A 10,624-nucleotide genomic window follows, 5' to 3' on the forward strand; every position below is an offset into this window, starting at 1 on the left:
CATGTGTGTGTGTGTGTATGTGTGTGTGTTGTAGGTCCAAAAAGTGATATCTTCTGCATACTAACAAAAGCATTTTCCATGTTTTTTTTGTTTTTTTGTTTTTTTTTTGCATTTTCCGTGTTGTTGCAGGGGCTTCATAACCATTATTCATAAAAGCTGCCTGGGCCATTGAGGTGATGGTCCATGGTTTCCTTAAGGGTAGGCTGTGGTCTTCTGACCCCCGCCCCTCTCTGTTAGCCCACTGTGTCCTATCCTGGAGCCAGGTTAGGGCTAGGCCCCACTCAATGCACCCAGCCCTGTTCAAGCCCCAAGTCCTGGTGCTCTCAATCCTGTTCCTTCCTTCCTGACCTCTTCCTGAGGCCCCACAGCTGCAGACTCTGCTTTGTCTCCCGGTTTGTGCATCACACTCACACCCTCAGATCTGACAGCTGAGAGGATGCCCTCTCAAAGACTAAAAAAGCCTGATTTCCCTACCATTTTTGAGACTCTTAGTGTATGTCATGAAATGAAGATATGCCACAAGAGGGTTATTAAAAATCACCAGCTATTTTAATATTTACATTGAACAGCTGGATGTTCTTATTAGATAATAATATGGTAAAACAAGATTATGAAACTCACAAGAAAAGAAAAATTCATAAGGCTGCACACAGGTGGTACTGATTGTCCAGGGGTACTAACTGTCCAGGGATACTGACAAGATCAAGGTCAAGTGACAAATGTCTTCTTTGGGTCTTGTCAGACTCGCTGTCTAGCACTAGGCATGCAATTGCATTTGAAAATAATAGTAGAAGGGGCACCTGGGTGGCTCAGTGATTGAGCGTCTGCCTTTGGCTCAGGTCCTGATCCTGGAGTTCCCAGATGGAGTCCCACATCAGGCTCCTCTCAGGGAGCCTGCCTATGTCTCTGCCTCTCTCTGTATGTATCTCTCATGAATAAAATCTTTAAAAGAAAAGAATAGTAGAAGGCTAAATGTGAGACCCACTGAGAATATTAGACATAGACCCATGGCCCTCCAGACAATTCTCCCCACCCCTCGCCAAGATACCTAACAACAACAACAAAAAACTAGTATTGGCCCTTGGCCTTGGCTTGCCATTCTCAGATCTGATGCCTTGTTGCTTAGAGTACCTTACCAACCCAGCCCAAGCCCTTGGGATCCTACCCTGGTTACACCCTTGGCTGTGCAAGAGGGCATTTGAAACACTGGATGGTTTGTAATATTTTTATAATTGTAAATATAGTGGATGGGATTCTCTGGCCCTGTTAGCCTCTTTCCCCTCTCTGTCCTCATCCCTATTAGAGAGGGAGTCTTTTAACATCATAAATCATTAGAGTGGCACATTGAAGATCCACCCTAACCAGAAAGAAGCTGACCATGTCACATGACCCCTACTCAGAGGCTGGGGGGATGCAAGGCAGGTGGTCATGCCAATGTGGACATTGCCCATTTGCCCAAATGGATTTTTCTGTATTTAAGATTATCTATTTTCCCAGGAGGGGGATATTTCTGTGGCTTCTGACTTATATTGCCTGATGGCTTTCCAGAAGATAGGTACCACTTTACAAGCAGGCTGAAAGAGGTTGCCGTTTCTGGTATATATTAATATGCAATACCTAAATATTTAATAGTGAGCAGAGCAGAAGATCCCTGTGGATTTTCACAGGCTGTGGGACAGCAATGCTGTTGCTGGAGAGAATTGCCAGATGTTTAACCCTCGGGGCCACTTCAAATACATTTGCACAGGATTTAAGGGTCATTAGTAGATGTTGCCGAACTGAATCGATAAGTGAATATCACAAAGGCTGTCTGCAGGTCTTAGAGCCAGGGCAGATGGGATGTGGTTTTCAGAAATCCAACAAGGCTTTGACATTGCAATGTGATTCTTGTGGCAGGAATCACTGCTCTTCCCCATTGATGACTCTCCCTCCAGATCCAGATGCCTGGGGGACAAGCCCAATTGCTCTAGCTGGGGCAGCCGTGGAAGGGTGCCAGCACTCCACAACTCCCAGTAGCATCAGGACTCCATGGAATGGGAGAGACATAATTGCTCAAAGAACAGCTAGGATTGAGGCAAGCTGCTAAAATGTTGGAGGTCGCCACATCCTAGGTCAGGTTGGCAGGGTATGACCACTTATTTGAACAAATAATATGTACTCTGTGCATTTAAAAGATGTCTTTAAAATATCTTTTATTAAAGATGTATTTATTTATTTATTTATTTATTTATTTATTTATTTATTTATGAGAGACACACACAGAGAGAGGCAGAGACTTAGGCAGAGGGAGAAACAGGCTCCCTGTGGGGAACCCAATGCAGGACTCGATCCCAGGATCCCAAGATCACGCCTGCCCTGAGCCAAAGGCAGATGCTCAACCATTGAGCCACCCAGACGTCCCCTTAAATTGTATTTTTAAAAAGCTTCTACAAACCTATACATGTATGGTCAACTGATTTTTTTTAAATGTTTTAATTGTAGTAAAGCACATGTCATAAAATTCATCATCTTCACCATTTTTAAATGTATAGTTCAATGGTATCAAGTATATTCACATTTTGCTGCACAGCCATACTCATTGTCCATCTCCAGAATTCTTCTCATCTACAAAACTGGAACTCTATATCGATTAAACAATAACTTCTCATATCCCCCCATCCCCCTGGCTCCATGATTCTACTTGATGTTTCTATGAATTCAACTACTCTAGGGACCTCAAATGAGCAGAATCACACAGTCCTTTGTGACTGGCTTATTTCACTTAATGTAATGTCCTCAAGATTCATGTACATCATAGTATATGTGAGAATTTCTCTTTTTAAGGCTGAATAATATTCCATTGTATACTATGTTCTTTTTACTCATTCATCGGTCATTCATTTTGTTTGTCCATTTATTTTGTTTACCTATTTGCATACTGTCCTTTTAACTTTGTTGATTGTGTCCTTTGATTCACATAAGTTTTTAAGTGTGGTATAGTCCAACTTACCTATTTTTTTCTTGTCGTGGGTATTTTGGTGTCATATCCAAAAAATTCATTGCTAAATCCAGTCATGAAGCTTTTCCTCTGTGTTTTCTTCTAAGAGTTTTATAGTGTTAGTTCTTACTAAACTATAGTTTAAGTCTTTAATCCATTTTTTTCTTTAATCCATTTTGAGTTAATTTTTGTATATGGTTTCATGTAAGGGTCAAACTCCATTTTTTTGCATATGGATATCCAATTTTCCCAACACCATTTGTCAACAAGATTATTCTTTCCTCATTAAATGGTCCTGCTCCCTCATCAAAAATCATTTGATCATATAAATAAGTTATTTCTGGGTCCCCTATTCTATTCCATTGGTCTGTATGTATGATTTATGCCAGTATCACATTGTTGGATTACTGTAGCTCTGTAGTAAGTTTGGAAATCAGAAAGTGTGAAACCTCCAACTTTGTTCTTCTTTCTCAAAATTATTTTGGCTATTCATACTCATTTGGGAGATCCATATGAATTTTAAGATGGATTGTTCTCTACTGGCAAAAGAAAAAAGCATTGGAATTTTGATAAGGGTTGCACTGAATCTGTAGATTTGCTTTGGGTAGTGTTAACATCTTAATGATTTTAAGTCTTGTAATCTATGAATACAAGATGTCTTTTTATTAGTGTCTTCTTTAATTTCTTTCAGCAATGCTTTGTAGTTTTCAATGTACAGATTTTTCATCTCCTTGGTTAAGTTTATTCCTAAGTATTTCATTCTTTTTGAGAAGAGTGCCAAGACCATTTCACGGGAAAAGAATAGTCTGCAACAAATGATGCTGGGACAATTAGATAGCCACATGCAAAAGAATGAATTTGGAGCCCTACCTCATACCATATACAAAAATTAACTAGAAAATGGATGGAAGACCTAAATGTAAGAATTAAAAGTATAGGGACACTTGGCTGACTCAGTTGGTTAAACATCTGACTTTGGCTCACATTCTGATTTCAGGGTCCTGGGATTGACCCCCACATTGGGCCTTATTGGCCCTGCGCTCAATGGGGAGTCTGCCTGTCCCTCTGCCCCTCACCCTCGTTTATGCTCTCTCAAATAAATAAAATCTTTTTAAAAAAAGAGTTAAAAGGATATAATTCTTAGAAGGAAGAAAGCATAGTTGTATATCTCAACGACCTTAGATTAGGCAATGATCTTTTAGAGATGACACCAAAACACATACACAAAAAAGAAAAATAGGTAAATTGTACTTCATCAAAATTAAAAACTTCTGTGAATCAAAGAAATACTATCAAGAAAGTGAAGAGACAAACCACAAGGAAAATATTTGCAACTCATATTTTATAGGGTTAGCATCAAGAATATATAATAAACTTCGAATATTCAACAATTAAAAGACAAATAACCCAGTTTAAAATGAGCAAAGAGGGCAGCCCAGGTGGCTCAGCAGTTTAGCGCTGCCGTCAGCCCAGGGCGTGATCCTGGGGACCCGGGATCGAGTCCCACATGGGGCTCCCTGCATGGAGCCTGCTTCTTCCTCTGCCTGAGTCTCTGCCTCTCTCTCTCCCTGTGTCTCTCATGAATGAATAAATGATTTAAAAAAAATAAAATGAGCAAAGAGTTTGAACAGATATTTTTCCAAAGAATATAGACAAATGGCCACTAAGCACATGAAAAGATGCTCAAAGTCATGATATATTAGGGAAGCACAAACCAAAACCACAATTAGATACCATTTCACACATACTGGGATGGCCATAAGTCAAAATTTTTAAAAAGGAAAATAGTAAGTATTGTCAAGGATGTGGAGAAATTAGAACCCTAATACATGGCTGGTGGGAGTGTCAAATGGTGCAGCCACTGTGGAAGCAGTTTGACAGCTCCTCATACAGTTAGACATGGAGTTGCTATAGGACCTAGCAATTCTACCCCTCGGTGTACACCCAAGAACTGAAAAGATATGTTCATACAAAACCTGTACGCTGGGCAGCCTGGGTGGCTCAGCGGTTTAGTGCCGCCTTCAGCCCAGGGTGTGATCCTGGAGACCCGGGATCGAGTCCCACGTCAGGCTCCCTGCATGGAGCCAGCTTCTCCCTCTGCCTGTGTCTCTGCCTCTCTCTCTCTCTCTCTCTGTGTGTCTCTCATGAATAAATAAAATATTAAAAAAACCCTGTACACAAGTGTTTATGGTGGCCTTATTAATAATCAAAAAGTAGAAACAGCCCAGTGTCTGTTTACTGGTAAATGGATGTACAAAATATGGTAAACCCATACAATGGAATATTATTCAGTCATAAAATGAAGTATCAATATAATCCTACAAATGGACAAACCATGAAAACATGATGCTAAGTGAAAGAAGCCAGACTCAAAAGGCCATGTATTGGTATGATTCTGTTTATGTGAAATGTTCACAATAGGTAAATCCAGAGAGACAGAAAGGAGATCAGTTTTGCCAGGGAATGTGGGACAGGGAATACTCAAAAATTACTGAACTGTATACATTAAAATGGTGAATTTTGTGGTATAGGAGTTATATCTTTTCGGGGAGGAGGGGCAGAGGGGAAGGCAGAGAAGCAGACACTGCTCTGAGCAGGAGCCCCTCACAGGGCTCAATCTGACAACCACAAGATCATGACCTGAACCAAAATAAGAGTTGGCCTCTTAACCTAACCAACTGAGCTACTCAGGTGCTGAGCAGAGAGCCGGTGAGGAGAGAAACTTAACTAAGTAGGCTCCATGCCCAGCACAGAGCTGGATGCAGGGCTTGAGATCATGACTGGAGCAGAAATCAAGAGTCTGACACCCAACTGACTGAGCCACCTGGGCGCCCTGTATATGAGTTATATCTTAATAAAATAAATTTTAAAATACAGAATCCACAACATCTGACATGATCTGGAACTGGGTCTCAGAGAATTCTTTTGACTTGATGTAGAATCTGCATTATATATACACTGGAGATAATTGAGTGTCTATTATCCAATATGGATAATGGGTTTTCTAATATAATAACCCAGCCTATTGGATGTGATAATTGTAAAATTAGTAACTGGGCTGCTTACACACTAAGATGGGTGTTGTGCTTCTGTGTAAGTGTATGGAAAGGTTCCTACGGTCTTTTTTTTTTCCACATAAACCTTTTGTTTTAATAAATAAGACATATTCATGGCTTAGGTTTTAAATCACATTTATAGGGTAGCCTGGGTGGCTTAGCGGTTTAGCGCCGACTTCAGCCCAGGTCGTGATCCTGGAGACCCGGGATCGAGTCCCATGTCGAGCTCCCAGCATGGAGCCTGCTTCTCCCTCTGCCTGTGTCTCTGCCTCTCTCTCTCTGTGTCTCTCATGAGTAAATAAATAAAATCTTTTAAAAATCACATTTACAGATGAGGAACACTTCTAGGCCCAAACAGGTTAGCGGTGAAGCGACTACTGCTGGGAGGAATGCACGCCCCCATGCACTTTAAGCCTAAGAGCAAAGACTTCATGTCAGAGAACACCGTACACATCACCTCTAGGCTCAAGAACTGGAAGCAGAGGACTGGAGGAAGAGTGGAGACTTGGTGAAGCTCCTGTGACCACCATCTGATACCCTCACCTTCACACTACAGAAGCTGACAAAAGTTGTGCTACTTTTAGATAAGCTAAGAAGGAGCTTTCCTGATTATATGAAGTGGAACTTTCTCTCTATTGTTAACAATTAGGATAAGGGCATTAGCTACACAGAGTATCCACTGACAAATACAGATTATGAGAACAGGCAAGAGGAAGCCACACAGGTATCTTGTTTCTTCAAATACAGAAACTTCCACGCCACAGCAGGAGAGCGGTGGATGAACTCTACCTCTCCCAAAGGTTTAGTCCAAAAACTTCCTGTTGGCATTTGCACCAAATAAGGCTCCCCGTACTTCTGGCGTCATCTGCTGGGCTATGAGGTCCAGCTGGCTTTCTAGAGTATTGGAAACCTTTATTTTACGATCCCCATTATAAATCTCCACTCCACCAGCTATTTCCTCAGGCAGGTAGCATTCCTGATCAATTTGGACATCAACATCTTTTTTGGTGACAATTTTGTACATAGGAATCGCTTTTCACTGCAGCCTTCACCAGAGGGAAATCCTGTTTCCTGCAACGAACAATCATTCGGGGCTCCAACAACTGGTACAAACCCTGGAGGACCAGTCCATCCAGCAGCACTTGGTACCTGGTTGTATCTTTTACCACTTTGCTGAGTCTCTGTTTTGCTTCATTTAGTAGGTCTGTAATTAGGTCATCTCTTGCTCTGAGGACTTTGAACCTTGCTTGATTCATCAAATTAGACATCTGAATTTTCTTTTGCTGCTCAATCTGCTTTTCTTTCTTCTCACAGTATCCCATAATCTTCAGTCTTTGGGTTTGCACAAGACGACCTTTCTCAATGTTGAACTCTTCCTCTGCCTTCGCATCTATTTCCTTTGCTTTCTCGTTGGCTTCTTGTTCAATAAAAGCCATCATATGCTTAATCTGCTTCTGCACGTCCAGCATCGCTGAGGGCCATGGCGAAAGCTGTGCAAGGCCAAAAGGCTACTGGCTCGAGTTTAGCCTGGAAGGTGATGGCAGAAAGCAGGAAAAGCGGTTCCTATGGTCTTATACTTTTGAGTTAAGTTTGCCCTTTGTATCAGTGTTTTATTAAATTTCAATAAGTAAAAGGGGAAAAAAAAGAATGTCTACAAAATTTTCAGCCACTTGTATCAAAAGTCTTAAAAATGTGGGGCAGTCCCGGTGGCGCAGCAGTTTGGCACCTCCTGCAGCCTGGGGTGTGATCCTGGAGACCCGGGATCAGGGATCAAGTCCCACATTGGGCTCCCTGCATGGAGCCTGCTTCTCCTTCTCCTGTGTCTCTGCCTTTCTCTCTGTGTGTCTATGAATAAAAAAATAAAAAAAATAAAAAGTCTTAAAAATGTTTGTGGGTCAGCCAAGTTTTTTTTTTTAAGATTTTATTTATGTATTTTTTTATTCATGAGAGACACAGAGAGAGGCAGAGACACAGGCAGAGGGAGAAGCAGGCTCCCCACAGGGAGCCTGATGTGGGACTCAATCCCAGGACCCTGGGATTATGACCTGGGCCAAAGGCAGACTGTAAGCCACTGAGCCATACAGGCACCCCTCAGCCAGGTTCTTAGCCAGTTTAAGGATTTGAGGGAGCAGTCTCCTCCCACCCCCAGGAGGCCAGAGACCAAGCTGCCTGGGGGCAAGGCTCCAGGCAAGAGCCCACTGCAGACATCAGATCACACTGCAGGCTGGGTCTAGGACCCAGAAGCCTGGACTCCTGAAAGGTGTTGGCCCTCACTTGCCCCTTCCAGCTCCCCACAGAGCAGACTTTACCAGGTGCCTCCCCCTTCTCTGGCTCCCCTCTGAATCACTCTTACTGGAGCATCTCACGAGCAGAGTGCAGATCACAGGCTTGACCCTTAGCTCCGAGGAACTTCAAGAAAGTGAGTTTGGGTTTCTAGGAGGGGGAGATGGAGTTCACATGGTGGGAAATTTATCAAAATACAAGGAAGGGTAGTCAAAAGGTGTTGAGCAGTCCAGAAGTATGAAAAACATTCTATAGTATCATAGCCTTTGCCTCTGTAACTTCACTTCTAAGAATTGCCCCAGTGACATCATCAGAGATAGGGAGCAAAGGGGATTCAAGGATGTTCCCTGGAGTGTTCCCTATAATAGGGAAGACAAGAGGAGAAGAGGCAAGCGAATATGCATGATGGAATGTTATGCAATTAAAAATCATATTATAGAAGAATTTTTTTTAATGAGTGCAAACAGCATGGGGTAAACGTTTCCTGTACCCAGAATTCCTTTGTTAAAATGCAGATTGTGATGCAGTAGGATTGGGGCAAGTCCTGAGATTCTGCATTTTCAAGGAGCTTCCACGTGATTCCTCTGCTGCTTGCTGGGACGAAGGGCAAAATCATGGAGAGGTAATCCCAGGTAGGTTCTAGGGTGTGTGTCTGTGTGCATGGAAAAAAAGACATGGAAAATACCCCAAAAATGTTACATCAATTATCTCTAGGCCATGATATTATGGGTGCTTTGTTTTCTTCTTTGTATGCACATATTTATTTAGTTTCTCTGATGACCATTATAACACAAAGATTAAATTAAAAATGCAAAAAGGCTGCTGCTTCTGTGAGTGCAATTAAACTTTTTGTCTAGTATCTCAAAATTTTTTCTCATCAAACTCGATAAGAAAAAAACAGTTCGTGGAAAGAAACAGCTGTAAGCCATTAAGGCCTAACACCATCAGTAAATCAAAGACACCACGATGGGGCTCTTGGGATCAATGACAGACCTGGATGGGCTATTTGGACCAGCTGAGTTATCAAGAAATGAGTGATGCCAGAAACAATGAAATACCGCATGGAAATGAATTTATAGCACCTTTTGTGTTTGTGGTTGGAATGACCGCGGATGTGGTGAAGTTGGAATGTGTATCAGCAGCCACAAAATAGATTTAGGTTTGTGTCTTGCAAAATTCATCTGAATTTCGTGGCTCCACTCACTAGGCCCAGAGATTAAGTCATCTCCTCCGGTAGGGTTTCAGTGAAGGCTGAATCAGATCCAGAGAGGGGGAGCATGCAGCGCAACGGCCAGCTTGCAGAGGATATTCAAGAAATACCGAAATACAATTTCCCAGTGTTTAGCTGTCGCTGGAAAGAAGCAGGCTGGAGAGCACAGGAAACTTAAAAAAAGGGGCTCCAGGTTTCCCAAATACCGAAGGGGAAGCTGTACCCTGAGTTCTGTGGCTACATCCCTTGTGTTTTAAAGAGAAGGCTTGGGCTGGGTCTGCATCCCGGACTCTTAATGAGCTTTGATGTCTGCAGAACATGAACCAAGAGGAACCAACTGCTCTTCTGCTCCTACAAGTGAGAATTTTCTACAGCTTCTTGGCTGGCCTACCTGGAGTGATTCCAACCCTACCAATATAAGCTGGCTGCTTTGTAGCTGCTCTTTATTTTTTGAAAGGAAGCATTGTTGGTAACCAACATTTGCACATCCTCGTTGTGACTGCATGACCAAGGGTGCCTGGGACTCAGGGAGAACTCTGGCCAGCCTCAATCTCTGCTGGATTATTCTTCCAGAATCCCAGTTACTAATCCTGAAAATCATCTTCTCATAAACCTATGACTCCCAGCCACCAAGCAAATAAAGTCCAGCTCTTGAATCATGCTTTCATGAATCTAGCATAATGATACTGCAGTGCAATACAACACCACCCACGATTAATGTTAGACTCTGCAGGTTAAGGGCCCCAAGAAGACTGCTCTCACTTCAGAGAGCAGTTGCAAGTTTGGGGGTCTCCAGGTCACCTGAACTTCTGACCAACTGGCTATACATTTGGAGTTTCCCATGACCCCCTCATATTGGATAATTTGCTAGAGTGACTCACAGAACTCAGGAAAGCTCTTTATTTACAATTACAACTTTATTTTGTAAAGGATGCAAATCAGTACAAGACAAATGAAGAGATCCATAAGGTGAGGTCTAGGAGGGCCCTGCACACAGGACTTCCATGTCCTCTCCCCATGGAATCAGGAGGTATCATTCTCCTGGCACATCAATGTACTCATCAATCAGGAAACTCAACCAAACTTTTTTCTAATCCC

General features: G+C 42.3%; 1 pseudogene; it reads right to left on the bottom strand.

The window, feature by feature from the left end:
• Positions 1–6,783: 6,783 nt before the first annotated feature.
• On the bottom strand, positions 6,784–7,515 carry LOC129513446 (V-type proton ATPase subunit E 1-like; annotated as a pseudogene).
• Positions 7,516–10,624: the final 3,109 nt, after the last annotated feature.

Source organism: Nyctereutes procyonoides, unplaced genomic scaffold, assembly GCF_905146905.1.
Source record: "Nyctereutes procyonoides isolate TBG_1078 unplaced genomic scaffold, NYPRO_anot_genome, whole genome shotgun sequence".
Taxonomy (NCBI): Eukaryota; Metazoa; Chordata; class Mammalia; order Carnivora; family Canidae; genus Nyctereutes; species Nyctereutes procyonoides.